The 19133-nt window shown below is 39.2% G+C and overlaps 1 protein-coding gene across 3 annotated transcripts in view; it reads right to left on the bottom strand.

Moving 5' to 3' along the window:
* LOC135803797 (rho guanine nucleotide exchange factor 10) overlaps positions 1 to 19133 on the bottom strand; it is a 72835-nt gene that overhangs the window by 43990 nt on the left and 9712 nt on the right. The window contains exon 2 of one of the 3 annotated variants that reach the window (XM_065317496.1): positions 7935 to 7999. The exons of 1 other annotated variant lie outside the window; for it this stretch is intronic. The gene's annotated coding sequence lies outside the window, so the exon portion shown is untranslated. Of the gene's footprint in view, positions 1 to 6601; positions 6894 to 7934; positions 8000 to 19133 lie in introns of those variants that run through there. One more of the 3 variants, XM_065317497.1, reaches the window with a different exon arrangement.

Genomic DNA, 19133 nt, shown 5'->3' with positions numbered 1-19133 from the left:
CGTTTAGGGCGATGTGTGTTGGAGACGCTCTCGATAGTCGATAGTTGCATTCTTAGAGACCACCAACTGTGGACTCGGAATTGGAATTTCATTTTGTGCAAAATCGCATCGCTTCTATCACTGCATTCTGTCCAGGATAAAGCATTTGCGGTTGGAATAACATTTTTACCGGAATGCAGTCACATCAAGAATTTCACTCATTTTATGAAAAATAAAAAATTATTCTTATCACTCATACCATTTGAGCGATAGTAGTCAAAATAGAAAAATATTGTTCTTTATCAAAAAAGTCATTAGTGGCTTTTTTCAAGGTGACGAATTTGTATTTTAGAGAAATTAGTAATGCTAATTTCCGCCGTATATGTAACTTGGCCTTTCATTAAAAGCCTCGACCCCCACTTACGATAGGGAACATTTTTGTGCTTTTCCTAGCACAAGTTATAAATATAAATTCTGCCTAGCGGTTTATTTCTCTATGGGTTCATTCATGTAACGTTACTATTATTGCATTGCATGCGGTTTGGAAACTCGAAGCAATGATTTATATTCACAAAAAGCTTATCTCCTGTAGCGATTGCGTATATTAATTTAAATAAAAGTTAATAACCGAGGCTCAAATGGCGCGCGCGGTAAGCGCCAACGCACGGAGGCGGCGCGGCGGCACATTGCGGTTTAGTTTCGTGTCGATTTCGTATTATGATTAAAATTGCGCGCGTCAAAGTGATAGATTTCCTCGTATTCAGCTCACGGCGAATTACATTTTTATTGTTAAAGCCACGATTTCCCGGAGCGACGTCAATTTTTCCTTTTATAAAATGTTTATATACAGGTGACTGCAATTTCTCATTCATTATTTTATCAATAACAGTTTATACTCTCGAATATCACGAAAATTACTTAATTTCACTTAAAACTTCAAATTGGAGCAATTTTGCATCACTTTACAACTTTTAAGTATCCAGATACCTTTCTCCGATGGAAACACCATCGCAAAACTAAAAGCAACTATAAACTACAAACAAAAACCAGTAAATTTATTATGCACTTGATCATACTCCTATACTATAGGAGTAGTATCTCACATAACCGCCATCACATAATGCCGCATTGTGCAGAAAAAACTGAAACGTATGCATCCTCTTTATGATATACGAATTTAAATCCATACAGATTTTGCTTCTTGGCTCAACAAAGTTTAGACAACACATACAACGCTTTTGTACATGATTGAGAACAACCAGTTTGTAGTCACGTTCATTCATAAATCGCATCGATGTTACGTTTTATTGCATTTAATACGTAATATTTCGCGGCGCGAGTTTCTTTTTGTGCACCTCGAGCGCAAATCGTTTGATACGTCCTCATTTTGACACACTTGTATTCCTCGGGCGGCGTATTCCACTCGAGTTCGAACGTTGGGATGCGTTACAATGAGCGCGCGTCGATATCAAAGTGTTTATGAGATTATTATATAGTTTACGATTCGAATGCTCCCATCCAAACAGACAAAAAGAAGATGATAGTGCGCTGCGCGCAGTAAACGATGCACTAAACGCGCCTGCTTTTTCCTGCCGCTGTGTGCTTTTTACGTTTTTGATAGCGCGATAAAATAGTGTCAATTGAGCAGCGTACTAAATCGACCCCGTGACCCGAGCGCTTCGGCCAGCCAAAGCTGGAAAGCAGCGGCAGCATTGCATTCTCGCCGTCTTGTTTATTAGTTGTATACCCGCCTGGCGCAATATTACGTTGCGCGTTCATTCCGTTCCATATTCTATGACGGGATAAATTCTAGACGGCTGCTCTCGATGGTCTCTGCTTAGCGCGCGCGTGATATTTCAGCGAAGATAACATGCAATTGCTCTCCAAGCGTCGTAAGTCATTTCGAACGGTCGAATTTACCATCTGAACTTTGTAAATGTCGCATGCTCGTCTTTTTTTATGTGAGGTCAACGCAAATATAGCATTCAAACAGAAAAGTTCAAATGCGGCGAATGAAGAAATTGAAGCATACATTTCCCCATTAAATATTTAACGCAATATGAACAAACAATGAGAGTATTCAATTATCGCCGCATATAATATGGACAATTTTCTATTTGTATCTAACACATACACAGTTGAATTCTTTATTAAAGAAACACGTCACTCTTTAATCATTCAGAAACTCCTCCCTGAAAGTTAATATGTGCCATGTTGCCTGTTATAGAGCTGCCATGCTAGATAGAAGTTTAATTAAGTGATAATATTTTCAGAGCAAGCGCAAAACTAGGACGCATATTGTAATTCGCGTATTATATATCTGCGCGTTGCAGCAATTGCTCGGAATAAAATTGCATACAGTAAAGTAAAATTTTATTAAACTATAAAACTAGTCGGTCCCAGAAATAGTCCTTGCTGAGCAAGCAACAAACTACAAAAACAATTATTACTCACTACTCTGCATCGGTAATTTTCATGTCGTAAAAAGTGATTGTTTGCGTTTTGGGAAAACAAATTTTAATACATACGGAAACGAAATACGTTTGGTTTATTTATTATATCGATTTTTAACTTTTAACTCTTTAACGTCAAAAATTTCCAACTTAAATTTAATGATTGATGTTGAGACATGAAACCAGTCGTAAAATAAAGCGCCTGAAAAGCAAAAATATAAAATACGTTCCACAGCTTAACTTTAAATAAGCGGCTTTCCCCCCAATGCCTGTCTGAATATTCCTTAATTCCCGTTGCAGCCACAGCCAGTGGTTTCAAGAGACGCATGTATCATTTTTGGACGGCGTGCTCATAAGCGTCTCATGATTTTTGTTTATTGAATACCGCCTGCTCACAAAGCGCGCACACCGAGAGGGACCCGTATGAACGTATGCCACTTATTGGCCCATTCGGTTACAAACGATTGACTATATCGCCGGCATAAACCGTTCGGAACCACAAAAGGCATGTGTTTCGCCTGTGGGTAACGTGATGAAATTACGGATCGTTTTTCAATTTTTCGTTGTGCCTTACAATCTCTCTCACAATCACATACAGAGAGTACCTACATAAACATGATTCATTTGGGCCAAATCAATTTATGCCAATTTTGCAAATAAATTGACTATAAGCATAAATAAATTATAAATTATATGCTGGAATTAACAAAGCCTGGTGGAATATGATTTAAAACTAGTTAATTATTCTGTGTTGCTAGAAAACGCATTGTATGCAAGAGACATGGGTACAGAACGTGGGTCGTATATGGGTGAAGATTATAGGGGTTGCTGTTTGCAGTATTCTAGCCGCTATCCGAACTAATTCTCTCCTTTCAGTAGAAGCAAACTCTAAGCCAAGCAGAGCAATTGTCATCAAAGCAAGAAGTTAAAGAGAAAAGCCGAGATGAGAGTTGGTGTTTTATTAGCTTATGTAAAATTAATGCACAATGATTTTTTTTTATTTTAAGTAATAAAAAATAATGAATTGTGGGAGAAAAAACAAATTTAACAAAAAAAAAACGCAAAACTGAATAGATGCAAGTTAATAGAAAGGATCGCAAAGAAAAAATCTGAAGGACAATTTCGACACAAGCACGAATCTCGCCCGCTCAAAACGAGCACTCGACGACTGAGAGCGTTAAAATGACTTTAATCGGATTTTTGTATTTTTAAAAGAATTTCCTAAATTAAATTGGGTTCCTTTTGCTTTCCGTTCATCCTCACGAATCCGAGGATAACCATCGTGCGACCCTCTTCCTTTCGCCTCCTATGCCGTACGTGATTGTGCACTGTCGTTTCTATTTCTGTTTTATTCCTTTCTAGCCGTCGTGCTTTATTTCTTCCCTTTGCGTGGCAAACAGAAGCCATGCACAACAATTTAATAATAAAAAAGTATTTTTCTTATTTCTCATCGTGTTTTCCTCGCGCTTAGATTCACACTTAAATTATTTTTGTCACAACACACAACCAAGTATACGAAATTCAGTTATTAAAGCACTGCAAGCTGTGAAACAGCGAAAAACAACACACACACCCAACCGAGGAAAAAAAGAAACAAAAGCACAATACTTCTTTCTTAACGAATATAGCGCTTCATAAAGTGTGAACGAAACAGCCAACAAAAAAATGCAAGAAAAAAATCATAAAAACCTGGAGCGGAGAAGTGAAATTAAAAAAATAACACGAATAACAGCGCACCCTGGTCGTTGGGCGGAGCAATTTTTTAAAACGTCGCAATTCGAGTGTAATTATGCAATAATTTATCCGTCTTATCTCTTTCTCTGCAACGCATTCGCAACAATTTACTAGTCAAGTCATAATTATGCCCGCCTCATACACACACATGCAAACCGACACAAATTTTACCAGGTTGAAAATATTCGTATACACGGCGTCTCAATTAACGATTAGCAAAGTGGGAAAAAATCAGATAACGTTGTGCATTGCATATAAACAGGAAGCTGGTATTATTGGCATTATTTTTTAATTCGAAACATTCCTATCATGAAATATACGCAGTTGCCTTTCGGAATATGCACATGCAAGGCATAAATAATTGTGACTTTACAGAGCCTTGCACTTATATATTCACTTTCAACTAGCAGCTAACAAGCTGGATGTTATGAGTATAATTTAGCTTTGGTCGGCCGGCGACGTCGCCTGTAAATTAGAAACGAAGCTTTAATGCGAAATTATTTATGTCAAGTGAAAAATAATAAAATTTTCCCATGCAACAGTGGAATTTATATTTCGAGATTAATTTTGTTAACGAAATGTTTCAAAGTTTGAAGTGTAAATCTTATTGGCATATTCAGTGTTTGCCAATAGCAGGCCACTTCGCCACAACGAGCTTTCCAACAATGGCCACACCACACCATCAACCCGTCTTCACCCCCTCATTGCTTTCCGCGTCAGTCGCATAGTTAATATTTGTAGGTGGCGATGGTTGAAGTTCTGTGTAAATATTTGTGTAGCTGTGGGTAGTGAGGAAAGGCAAGTCAGCCGGCGCGCGGCTCTGCAAAATGCGAAAATAAAAGCGCGCCCATTGTAGAGGTAACTTGGCGCAAAGTACTAAGTTAATATACGAACGGCAAGCTGAAGTTATGCGCGACACTGGGTTTCGGCAATGTCGACGGAGAAAACACTGTGCTGCTATAAATGTTGTAAATCAAACCAACGCGCGGCGCGCGAGGACGACTGCCGGCGAAAACGCCGCCGACAGGACCCGCTGAAGTCATCGAGGGGAAACCAGCCAGAACCGCGCGACGCGGCGCGCCGTCCCCGCCCCACCGACGAAACTATTTGTTCCCAGTTATGCGTAACGCCGCCGTGCCCGCCACCTCACCGCTTCAACTATATTGGTAACGCTGCATTAATATCCAGCGGAAAAGTAAAAAAGCTCGTCGCGTGTGTTGTGTATGTGTTGGGGAAGCCACAGCAGGCGCGAACTTTTGGGGAAAAAATATTTGTTCGTGCCACACGCTCGCGGTGCCGAGTGACAAATTTACTGTCGAGCTCGCGCGCTTTCACATTGCATGATTTCATTATAACTAGATCGGAATTCGGCGTGCATATCGTTATTTAGTGGCGCATTAGTTGACTTATTGCGGCGATGAATGAAAATGCTATTTTCAGGCGCATGAAAACAGCATTCCCCGACTCGTTACTGCCAGCAAATAGGTTTTTACATTTTCGAATACATTTTGGTCGAAATTCCAAAGCGCGCAACGCAGGAAAACGAAACATTTCACTTGTTTTACTACATTCGGTAATGGCGTGTCTTAAAGTGGCGACAAACCGATGGTAACCGATTTTACTACCCGAAAACGCTAGTGTAAAAGTCACAAAAATAGTATATTGACTTAATGGCATACTATTATTCGTTTATTGAATTTTTTTAACGACTATTTTCGGTAGTTGTGATGGCAACTACCATTGAAATTTTTTGTTTGTGAAACATTTTAAAATGCTTTGCTCTTAGTTAGCGAGGCTTTTGTTGAAACGTGGATTTACGTTTGACGCTTTTCAAACAAATGCAAAGCCGGCGTTATTAACTTTTCGAGGGACGCAACCGGGGGCAAAGCAGCTTTATTTTTTTACTCTCTACAAATTAATACCAATACGCACATACGTCACTCGACTCTGTCGACGCATAGACCGCATACCGGACTCAAAAATTAGGGGAGGAAAGTGCGCGTACGAATCCTTACAATTTGTTAATTCTCGTCGGCATTAACAACATGTGTGCGGTGAGTGACACGCAATTTAAAATAGAAAATAAAATAAAAACACTCTATGATCCCTCAAACACTAAAAAAATCGAGAGGGGTATTGAAGCGATTATATTGTCATTCAATTTGACAAATTTCGTTTCAAATCCAACCGTTTGACTATGTCACAATACCTAAACTACTCGCGGCTTAATTAATTGACTGCTGTCAAAGTTTGGGCAACAGACATAAGTTACCACCGCGCGTTACCAGCAATGCATGAAATTTCAATATAATTTATTTGTGCGCGCTCGCTTGTTACAGTGTTTACGCAAGTAAATTAATTTGTTCGCCGCGCGCGTCAAATCAGCCAGCTAACTCTTAATAAAACAATTAACACTTGAGCAAATATTTACTTACTTTTTAACTCGACCATTGGTGATGTTATCGAAAGTTCCGTAATTAATTTCAATCGTCACTTACAATTATCACATAGAGTATAGTTTTGTTAATTAACTAACTCAAAAAAAATTAACGAATGTATTTAACGCGTTAATTTAATATCATCCATCGTGCGCACTTGAATACGATGTGGCAGTGTTGAAACAATCTTGGAACATACGTACGAGTAATGTAAAACTTTTCCGCGTGCGTGCGGGTGAGCGCTAACGTTGGGGATGGAACGAAGCGTGGTGCGCACACGAGGAAGTCGCACGTGAAACTGTCCATCAAAAAGCGGCGCGGCGCACTCTGCTGCTGCTGCTACACCACCGGCGCCGCGGCGGGTTTACAAGTCCGTGCTGGTTCATTCGGCGCGCGGATCTCTGTCTCGGTGTAACGCACGCGTACAATATCCGCCGATTCCCCATATTTACTCAAACCGCCCGGACTTGCAATATTTTCCGTACCTACTCGAATCTCAACTGAATGCAGCAAACCACTGCAACTTGTGTCAACAAACTGTGTCAACAATTATATAGATTTATACTGCAGTATTTTCAACCAATCAGCAAATTAAAGTTTAAATTCACAGAAAGCATATTTCTGAATATTCAGTGCGTAAATTTGCATTCTTTTATGTATTTTTGAGATTAAAAAGTTTCAATTTTACGCATTAATGCACAAAACTCAAACCTTGATAGTGCAAAATTATTATTCTTAGATGTGGTTTTTATTCTATGAACGAAATGTCAATAAATCGAACGAGGTACGCGAAATGAAAACAATACCTAAATTTCACTCCCCCGGATGGAGGCACACATGTGTGCATCGGCTTCCACCGGAAAAATCACGTCTAATTAAAATTTATTATCATTAGGTCCGGTGTTGCCGGGCGGCTTTCGGGCGTGCTGCACCGTTTTAATCGAACGATACAAACGCTGCTTGCGGACAGATAAATCTCACGCGCGCCGCTCCAAAGTGGCGCTCGGGCGCTGAACAAATACATATTCTCGACAGGCGTGTAGAACAATGGATTACACGGCGACCATTAGTGAGCGCAATAAACAATAAACACGAGACATTGAACATGATCATGAATTCGTAAGAGAAATTGTGATGATTATCTGTAAGACATTATTACATCCTTTTTAAAGCTGGCCACTTACGCTGCATAAGCCAGGGGGATAGAATAGAATCAACTTGTGTGAAGAAGTAACTGACATATTTGCCCGAGGCCATTAATATACACTGTATGTTTGCGATATAAACATTTTCAATTGAATCAATAAACTTGACAGAATGTTTCACTTACGAAATGTTTTGCTTGCAATTCGGCGACGAATGAATCATCGATTTGAAGTGGAATCCAATAAAAATCTAAAATCAACGAAGAGAATTGTTTAATGTTTTAAATAGCGCATTATTGTTTTGCCGAAGCAGTAGTCGATAATATCGCATACATTTCACTATGAATAATACAATTCGCACAAACAGAATAAACACGTAAACATTATACCTGGATTGCGCATAAATTGTATCATGTTCAATCTGGCATCAACCTATCCCTGGAACTGTTATGATTATTTTATGATGACCGAAGTGACGCGCGACTTCTTCTCGGTATGAAATGTTTAGTTTTACATTGCGACTCGTAAATTGGCGAAGCCGAATGCGGCGGCAAAGTTGAACGCTGCCGGGTTAGTTGTCATATAGTAGAGTGTGTGCACACGCCCGCCGCTTCTGTAATAAACTGCATGTCGGTGCAATAATAAGCAAAGAACATGGGCGTAAAACAGCAAAACAAATCAAAACAACGCGCGCGCGCCCAGAAGGGAAACGAGTGGATTGCATATTGTGTGGCGGCCATTCGAAGTTTGCCACGGCGTCGGAGCTATTTCGAGCCGGCAATAAATAATCGCCTCGACGCGACGACTTAATGTGGATTTAATTGAAATTAAAACTTCACATCATGAGCGCAGAATCGCACACACGCTGGCGCGTCGCGAAGGAGTTTGCTTTACGGCCTCCAATTGCCTACTTACTGTGAGAGAGAGCTTGTTTTGTGTTTTCCGCGCGCAGAGGACGAGCAATGAATAAAGGAGTGCGTTCCCAATAAGGCATATCACGATCCCGAATAAAGTCTCCTTCAGACTTGCAGCACTGCGTGCGTTACTGCGTATTATAAACTAAACTTAATAAAATTCGCAACCGACTGCAAACTGGAAGTAAACATTAACTTAACTACTTTATATCATCTAATAAATCGTGACAGTTTTTATCTTCTAACCGAAGATTTTTAATTTGTACCGCTGCTCAAGCAAAGTAATAACAGAATCCAATCCGTTTGTGTTCGATTGAATGTTGTACTGAATACTAACAACAACACAAATAAAAAAAACGTGATTGTTCGAGGCAATTTACTGTATATCTTGAACTATTTTAGATTTACATGGCGTACTACACGAACTATTGGCTTGTCCGTCTGTTGTAGAGCACACGCCAAAGCGCAAAGTTGGGAGACGCAGAAGTAAATTTTCGAAATTTAAACTTGGAACGAAAATGGGCGCCTGCATCGAACAGCGCGGCGGCGCGCACAGTGTGTAGTTGAATGTCGAATAAGTTGCGAATTGAACATAACGTAGTTTTCAAACTGCAATGAAATAAATAAGCGCAACGAGCCAAATTTCTGTCAATTATCCATTACAGCCGGGAGGAACAGTGTATACGCGGTCCGATTCGACGATGACTTGTGCTCTTGCCAAAAACTATCATCGCTGATCAAAATTCCGAATGCAAACTGTTTATTAATGCTGAATTTTAACAAATGTATTTGAAGCTTTCACGTGGAGCGGCGAATTGTTCATCTTTTTGCTTGCAACATGCGGAAATGCATTTCACGCTGAACGCCGACACGCAAAATATTTATATCACACAATACTGAAGATAATTTATGATGGCACACCTGTTCTCTATTACAAGCACCACAAATCTTCAAAGTCGTATACAAAATTAATATCACAGTCTGATGCGTCCCGCGTGCACGTTGGTCGAAAACGACAGAGTTTCTGTGGATCTTTCCCCCGCATTCGTTCGTGTTAACTTCGTTGCGTTGCGTCGGCGTTATCTCGTGCATTTTATATGCGTTTCGGGAATAGTGTCCCAGTCGACGAAGGACGAAATTGAAATTGAGAAATATGGAATTTTCCTTCTTCAGTTGCGACTCTTTCCTTGAACAATGCATAACTTTCTAAACACTCGGACCTACATCATCCGTGTTTGTCTTTAATTCGTATAATTTAATCCAGGACGTACTTTTGTTTATTTCTCATTTACTAGTTAGTTTAACACAAACACATACACAAAAAGTACCCTGACATAGGTGCGCGTAGTAAGCGAGTGTGCACTTTGGAAGGCACCATTTGAAAGGAATCATTATCATTAGCCCCAAAGTGAAATTAAGAATAAATTTCCTCTCTTAAAGGCATTACCAGGGCTGTCGAGTGCGCTTACTCAGGTCGTTTTTAATCTAAAAGATCCACCAAAGCGATAGTGGCACACCTCTTGAGCGACATGTAATTACACACCGTGTACTTTATGTAAAAAGGCTTCGTTTGTTTCACTTACGTCCGCGCGTTGCTACCTTCCACAGAGAAACGCTTTGTAATAAAAGTCAACTCAAAAGCAACGTCTAAAGCAGCTAGACAATAAACAATTACCGGGTGCTTCGTAAAAATTAAAATTTAAAACATCCCGGAGACAGCAGTCAGAATATAAAAAATAACACCGTATTTATCTGATAATCAGATTGTTGAACAAGTTTCTTCCGTGAATGCTGATGTTGTCAAGTGAAAAATCCTATTAGTAATAAAATTCTCATAACAAGAAGCGCCACTAGGCCAGAAGACTCAACTAGAAGAAAATAATAATTAATATATTTTAATGAGCGCAAGCCAGCTTAGTAATATATTTACTCCACAGAAAAGCTATGACGAGTACAGTGCGAGTATTATGATGAATAAAAAGTGTTTCAGCACCTCTCATGCTCACCTAAGTAATTAGTTTCAAACGCAACGCACACCAGCTCATAAAATACGTAGAATTATTATTTTTGTGCATTGCATCGCCGAGCCCTGCGGACCCTTTCCTATACGCTCAATGCACATTCGAACCAAAACCACGACAATGCGCACTTGTGATATCAGGAACTGCACACTTGGCTGGCTACGAAAATTCGACGCTGACGGAAAACGCTTTTCTTGTGCTACGCCGACGCTGCCGAGCTTGTAATAACAATAATAATAGAAAATAACGAGCGACATTTTCAGTCCTCGGCCTAGATGATGAGTAGATAGGTCCGCGACCAGCACAACACAAAAATAATAATAGTGTCCGTGATTCGTTTATCAACTGTAATGATGTGGAAATCTAAATTTTTCAAATTATCCTGAATTATTTGTTTTACGCAAATATAGAAGGAATATCAATATGTGAAAAATAAAATATTTAAATATAAATTTAAATAAAGATGCGGTCTGATGTGGTTGGAATGTCCGAACTTCAATGTTGGATATTTCACCACGGTGCGACATGGTGTAGAAGGAAATGTCTCGCTTATTTATGTCGGTTTCATATTGGCGCCATTGTTTCGAGGTACATAACAAGCAAAGCAACAATACCATGACAATGCACAATATGCTTGTAATGGAATCGCGGCGGGAAGCAAGGCCATCGATTCTCTGGCCTGTTAAATTGTTAAATTGTAACAAATTCCCAAAGCTTTTCTTCACCTACTTGTTTCAACACTCTCAGGACTCAGCAACGAACAAAAATCGTGAATTTTATGCATTTTTTAACGCGTTCTTCTCGTGTCTTTTGCATGAATGTAGCATACAACATTATTCCCTATATACTTTATGCGTTATTGCATTTCGTTCATGGCTGCCCATTGCATGCATGCTGGTGTGTGGTGCGATATTTATATTTATGCTCGGCTTTTGTTACATTTTTATCGAGGCGTCGTCGTAAAACTGCGTGCATGTACACCATTCGCGAAGAAGGATTATAACCCGACCTCGTTTAACCTCTCGTCACTCACCGCGCGGGTCACCGAAGAGGCCATCATCAACATCATATGATTCGACCATTCAGAAAGCCTTCGTTCGATCCGTTTGATATTCTTTATTCAACGCTCACATAAACCCGACGATTTCGGTTTAGTGAACCGCGGAATAAATTACGAGTGTTTCAAAAATTGATTGTAAAATAAAAAATAATAGAAGAGCAATCGTGAGTAAATATTCAAATCATTTCTTTCCGGACTATGGAATAACCTGGACTAAACTAATAAAAGACAAGGATTGAGAATTTTTAAAAAAAAATAATCAGCAAAACTTTATCTTAAAAAAATTAATATTACACATTGAGTTTATTAAGAAGTTGCATTAGATTCTCATAAGAGTATATAATTCCGTGAAGGAGACAGTGAAGGAACTACTATACCTACTTTTATATAACGAGCGTAAGGAATGCACGAATTCGACGTCGAATTTGTGGCATGGTGCACGAACTAACCGAACTACTAACAACTGAACGCGGAAACTATGCCGAAACCCGAGCGTACGAAACGAATATTGAGCAAGTTTTCTTACCGACTTGCGCGATAAATTATATCTGTAGTTGAATGCCTTCGACGGAACGCAATCCACGCGACCAGCGCGCAAACAACAAACACCTTCAACATTTCTTGACAGCCCGCGAACAATAAAATGAAATATTTATTCATTGCCGAAATCGAATATCGTCATTTATCGAGAATGTTTTACTCGTATTTTTCGTCGCAATTGAATCGAATCGAATCGATAAAAGCATAATTTGTAACTCTGATAAACCTCCAATGAAAATCGTGTTCGTGAGCAGACACAAAATGACGAATTAAACCAGCTTAAACTAAACACCGACGCCGATGATGAAATTGCTGGATAATGGTATAAGCAGACAAATTAGAGGATTACACGTTTTAATTAAATTTTCCAAATTTTGCAAATAAAAAAATCTTGACCCTCACATCCAAAATATTGATATTAATTAAACGGAAACACTCAGTATATAAAGATATGCGTGCGTCGTTTCCTCCCTTTGGTTGGGTAGTTAACTAGAGCTTAATGAGCCCCATTAAAAAAGCTGGCATCGCTTGAATGAGCATCAAAGTGCCTCGGCTGCCTGCGAATGAAGTAGCTGTGCTCTTGTTCTTCCTGTTTCATTCGATGATTGATAAGTGGCTGCATGTTGTCGTCGGTTCCCTGTCTGCATGTACGCACGCGTTTTGTTTGCGAGCCGGTGCTGCATATTTCATTCCGCGACCCTGCCAACTAACTAGTACTAACCCCAACCAGCCGCCAGCTTTGCCGAGTGCTGAGTAACAAAATGCACGCGCGTTAATAAAGAACCGAATCGTATAATGGATGCAAAAGGAACGAGGATGACGCTTCGATGCGAGCGAATAATGAAAGCGACGACGGGCGATCACAGAAGCTTTTGCGTTCTCGACACACACACTCATTCGCAATTAAATTGTGCGTCGGACCCGTGTTCTTACGTTACGTCTCGGTTTCCTGGCTCACGGGAGTGAATTAAGGGCTGTGCGTAAGGCAAACCATAAGGGCGACAGGCCAACTAAACTACAATATGTTCCAATTTCAAATCACACTATAATTTCTCTTGTAAATTTACAAACTTTAAAAATATTTGACATTAATCGTCTATTAATCTAAGTTATTTAGAATTTAAAGTCAAATAAATAATACCTGTATAAATATATTATTCTGGGATGATTGTGATTTAAATTTGTCAACAGTCTGTATGCAGGTATACCCACATGTGCAGTATCAGCATGAAAGGAAGACAACGAGCGACAAACAGAATAGTGGCCAGATATGCATATTGAGTTTCCTCTCCTTATATCCCCTCACAGCCAAGCAGCACATGTGGCTTATACGCATATTTCCGTTCCTAATTTTTAAGTTAGACCAAAGCCACCCGCACCGGGCCCTAAATTACCTTTCCGGTGAGATCGTTGAACGCACAAGACATCGATGAGTTACTTACCCCTTAAAACAAGAGCAAACGCAAGAAAATTAAAGCACCTAATTGTACCATAAATCATAATGATTCATTTTATGACCTCGGGTAGTGCATTAACAATTTTATATCTCTTTATATGCTTTTTTTTATTAATTTAATATTATACTGCATACTTATTTACTCTTGATAAGTTTTTTTTTATCGGAGTTCCAAATTGGTCAAGTTAAATATTTTTGTTTCGTTTGAACTTAAGCTTTGCCACTAGGATCCACTAAAATATGAATCTCTCGAGAGCTTAACCTACATTACATACACGTAGCATTTAAAACTCAGGAATTACCTACATTTTAGATGCTTCCGTGTGTGTTCATGCATGGGGCACATCCCGAGTCTCACTTAGTTCTCTCTAATAACATAAAATCCGCTTATATTGTTACTTTTTCTTTTATTGCCGTATCATTATAACGCAACGAGATGAATAAACGCTGGAAGTAAAACTCTTCAACAAAGTTTGTAGTGTAAAAGCGCACAGCGCACGAAAAATTATTGCGTTTTTATGTAAACGAAACGCATCATTGCTGGCTAAGTTGCATTAAAGTTTTAGTTTTCGTCGGCGTCTTATTGCATTAGATACCTACTTTTTGTTAGATAGTTGTAGGAAGTGCACAAGATATCAAATTTACTCAACAAAGTGCGCAGAGTGGTAACATTCAACTTTTTTAGTTCTAAAGGCCAGCAACTCGAGAATTTAAGTTGAAAATATCCAACAACATGAATTCAATGTTTACTTCGAAGATATGTTAATAAACAAAGTGAAAATAAACTAATTTAATATGGCACGCAGTGAAAAGTGCATGCAATGCATAACAATTTATCAAATTTTCAATCGGTGTAGTTCAATAAGTTCGAAGTTCGCTTTAAAGAGTTTTATAGCGGTATGCATTTTTGTTCACGAGAGATTTTAGATTTTGCTTCGCGTTCAATAACTTCACGTTCGAACGGGTTGCGATATTAAGTGTTTTCAGACTTTGATAGATTCCACTACTTTTCTCTAGCGACTCACGGCCGGCAGTTGTCGGAGGCGGCACGGCAATAGTAGTGGTGGTGGTGGTAGCGACGCCGTCGGCGGCGGTGTGTTATGCTCTCGTATTTCGCGGAAAAGCTTTCGATCATAAACGATACTTCAAAGTGCTCCCAAAAAGTAACAAAACAAACCGGAAATGTGTAAACGGCTTTCCACGTAAATGTTTCATCTGTTATATTTTACGTGGTGAAAAGTTCGTCATAAAGCTAGATATATATATATATAACCCACAAATTAAAAAACAAATAACAATGAAACATTTTTTACTAATTACTTTTTCAATGCAACATACAGAATAATGAGCTTTTGTGTGACGACGTCAGCCGAGCATTGACCATTTTTCTATGTCAAATATTCAAATACAAAAAGTTTTTGAGGACAATAAAAGTCCGGAATCAACAAAAATAAAATTCCAACGAGTATTTCAGGATATAACCTGCAGAAATTAAAACAACGTAAACTAGTAGCAATGTGTAGTAACATCTGCTCCAATCAAAATTCTTTGCTAGATTAAATTTATGCATTCATAAAATGGCTGCACTGTAAAATCCGACAAATTTTATTTAGATAAATGAATGTGGCCCACACACATCTTCTATACCTACTTCCATGTGACAGCCCTTCCACCAGAGACAACGGAAAATATAGAAACGAAACAAAAATGGAACGAAAACGGCGGAAAAAAGTGTCATGTTTTGGTCTTTTGATCTCGCATGAGCACTTTCGAGCCGTCAGTTTCGTGCGTCATTAATCTAACCGTCGGCTCGTAAATCATAAATCGTTATTTTCAAACGTGTTTTTTCGGTTTTGTCAGTTTCAATGAACACTAAAAACTCATGTCTTCAGTTTAGATAAGTTAGAAATAATTGCACATTTAGGACTGGTGTCTTCCTCCCTCCCATAAAAAAACAACAATACATAATTGCATATTAAACTTGTGCAAAAAGTTTTCTATCCTCAACGACATGTCATAAACAAATATGAAAGCTCTATTCACCTGCAAAACGCCTAAATCCCCAAACAAATTGAAATCGCGGAAAAGCAAGCATATATAATAAGCAAACGAAAAAATGATGATGGAAACGAAGCTGAAATGTTTTCGTAAACATGTGTTGGCAACATTGATATATCAACGTGGGCATTATTCAATTGTACGATATGGGAACCTGTCAGGACGTCTGCGAGGCTCAAGAAGAACACTCACGGTTACTCCTCTCGCTTTCCTACGATGCGAAGAAGTTCTTCTTGGCGTTTTTTGTGCCGCCGCGGCGCGCGCGCGCGCACACAGCTTGCACGAAATTTTCGGCTGATTGAATAACGACTACTCGAGAAATCCCAACAACCGCTTATTAAACGTACGCCAACGAATTTCGTTTTTGAGACACACTCCGCATGATACCACACAACACACAGCATCTTTAGAGTGGTGGAGACGGCTTGACAGGGAAATTACTATGCGAAAACAATAAACACAAGCAATTATCCGTGCTTTCTAAGGTTTATCCATGATATTTAAGAGGTTTTCAATGTCAAAACATTCAAAATTTCCAAAATCACGTTGAGTCATGAAAAATTCTATTTGCACAACTGTTGATAGAACCAACTTGGGTAGGTGGAGATAAGTATTTCTGTTATTGCAACTTCATGCAAAACGTAACTACGTTTGCTTTTGACAAATATAGGCTCCATTTTAAAACATCCGGTTGTTAATGTATGATAATATCACTTCTCGCTTATTTAATAAAAAATATTCCTCCGTCATGAAGTGAAGTAATGGAATTTTGTTCAGAATGTTTAATTATAATCCCCGTGTCATGCAATTTATTGATTGATCTTTTCAGACCCTAAGTAAATAGCCCACGCACCGCAAAACCGTTTGGCAACAACGTTAAAAAGCTAATAAAAGATAATAAAAGCGTAAAGGAAATTAGTCGATAGCACAGTGTAAATTGTAAATTGATTGTGTACGAAAGGTGTGCGATTCTTATAAAACTTCTCCGCCAAGGTCGCTCGCGACGTTCCCGACCCCAAACAGGACAGCAAACAAGCCAACGACTAACTGCACGTCGACTAAAAGCAACAACAACAAAAACCTGAGAAGAGAATGAAGAGAACCAAAAAACGTCAAGTAGAAAACTTGGCGTTTATTCGCATGCTGAAGACGAACACGAGTCGAGAGCGCTTATTATAAAACCTGAGATGCAATAACGCCAACAGAAGGCAAAAGAGGAACGAAACGCTGGACCAAACTCCACCGAAACAAAAGAAAAACACACCCAAGTGCCTAAGAAATGAGAGAATCACACACACACGCGGGTGAAGATGAAACGCAACGCGAGAGATGAGAGCCGGCGATCAGAATGGATCAAGTAGAGATTTTACCTGCGATGTGTTGTGTGTACAACATTCGTCTATGTTGGAAAACATATAAATCCACAATCCACAATGAAAATATGTGAAATGAAATGGCGCGCGGCCACGCAGCACAAACGCGCAGCGAGAAAGAAACTGAGATAACGAGCTCAAGTGGCTTTTAACTCGCGTTTTTATTTTAATGAACACACGGCGCAGCGCACGGCTCTTAGCGGCCGTTAGTGCGCTAGCGGTGTTGTGTGGTGTTGTTATTGTGATTACTTTTATCTTCGCTGAGTTTTCTTATACTTCTTCTTAGTTAATAATTAATTATCGTTTTTATTACGGGCGCGAGAGAGCGTCGAGAGCTTTAAGGCTCGCCGAGTGTAGGCTTAATTTGATGGACGAGTCATCAATCAATAACATCAAACTGTCTATTAGTCTTCACTTAAAATGTAAATGATTGTGTGCGCTTTCGTCCACTTCGCGTGTCGGGCCAACTAATCAGAGGAATTTACTTACGACTTTTTCTTGAATATGCATGAATTGAATAATAAGTTTTTATCTTGCAATCGAAAACAACTTAAATAATTTTCACTCGATGCAATAAATGTATAAATGAAAAAGAATTCATATAAATTAATAGAATTCAATAAGAAACGCGGCCTCTTATTAAAAAATAATAAATTGCAATTTGTAGCTGCAAGACGGTCAATTAAAAACCAATAAATTAAATTCAACCGCACGTCTGCTCTCGCATGTATGATACGTGAATGCCTATTATAAGAAAACAAGTTTCCCCGCTTGCATCCACGTCCACACGATGATTGTTGGTCTTAGCCACAGATTCCCGCAGCTTGTTGGCGCGTCCAGCATGCGCTCGTGGTATGCACGTAATAAATAAGAAAGTTGAAAAAGGACAAACAAACAAAAAACAATGAATTCAAAGGGTGGAGAACACGCGCGTCGTCGTCGAAGGTGTCCCTCGCTAGTTTAACCATAATAACACCAACGCAAAAAAGAAAACAATGCGAAAATGAACGAAATCAACGGAATATAGTTACACTCAGTTATCCCGCCGCTGAAGTATAAGTGTAAACGCTGGGAGTAAAGCAAAAACAGCGAGAAAATTATGATTCATTGAAAAATGCATGAGGCTCGCAAACGCACGAAGGAAAATTGAAGAATCAGAAACAATGAGAGAGCTGTTGGTGCCGTGGCGCGCAACGGACGAGGAATAAATTGTAAGATCGGTTCTGCGCCGCTAAGGATGAATTACAATTTATAATGTGACGCGCGGCGATGCAATGTAACAACATACAAAACACCACTACCTGTACACAAACACACATACAGATACAACACGCCCAGGCGCGTTTACAATAGAATATAAAATAATTACGGTTGCTCCTGTTTAATGGTGGCTTGGCTTATATAGACGGATGCCGCCGTGTTGTGGATGCATTAATACACGATGCGCGACGATAAAGAATCCGATCAATTATTAATTCTTGTTATTTATTTGTACGCTACGTTTAATGCCCCTTAATTATAATCATTTATCCGTTACTTTCAGTATTGCCTCTCGGTACGGTAAAGAGATTTCAGTGTTTTTCTTAGGAAAAGAAAAATGTAAAGCCGTTGAAAGCATTGAATTTGTTTGTTCGTTTGGCGGTGAAATTCATTACAAAGAATGCGCTCGCCAAGAAGAAGGCTGGGTCGAAGCACAACGTCAGACATCACTCGATTGTGTGTATGTATGTAGGAATAAAGTAGTAAAAGCGTTCGGCGAAATTAGCCGCGAGTGCGTAAATCGAACGCGCCGGCACTTTTCATTCAATTTATTATGCAAATCTGCGTGGAAAATTGCGCGTTTGTTCCAATTAGCGGTCGAATCTTCAATAACCATCAATCTAATTAAAACGCGCCGCCGCAAACGTACTTAACTGTTACTCGTTGATTTGTGCTCCGGCTACAAAGCCCATAGAACATTAA

Source organism: Atheta coriaria, unplaced genomic scaffold (assembly GCF_025399875.1).
Source record: "Atheta coriaria isolate IRGN ID8LTWV9N9 unplaced genomic scaffold, Caltech_Dcor_3.1 hic_scaffold_3_pilon, whole genome shotgun sequence".
NCBI classification, from domain to species: domain Eukaryota; kingdom Metazoa; phylum Arthropoda; class Insecta; order Coleoptera; family Staphylinidae; genus Dalotia; species Dalotia coriaria.
This window is presented reverse-complemented; position numbering and strand designations above follow the sequence as displayed.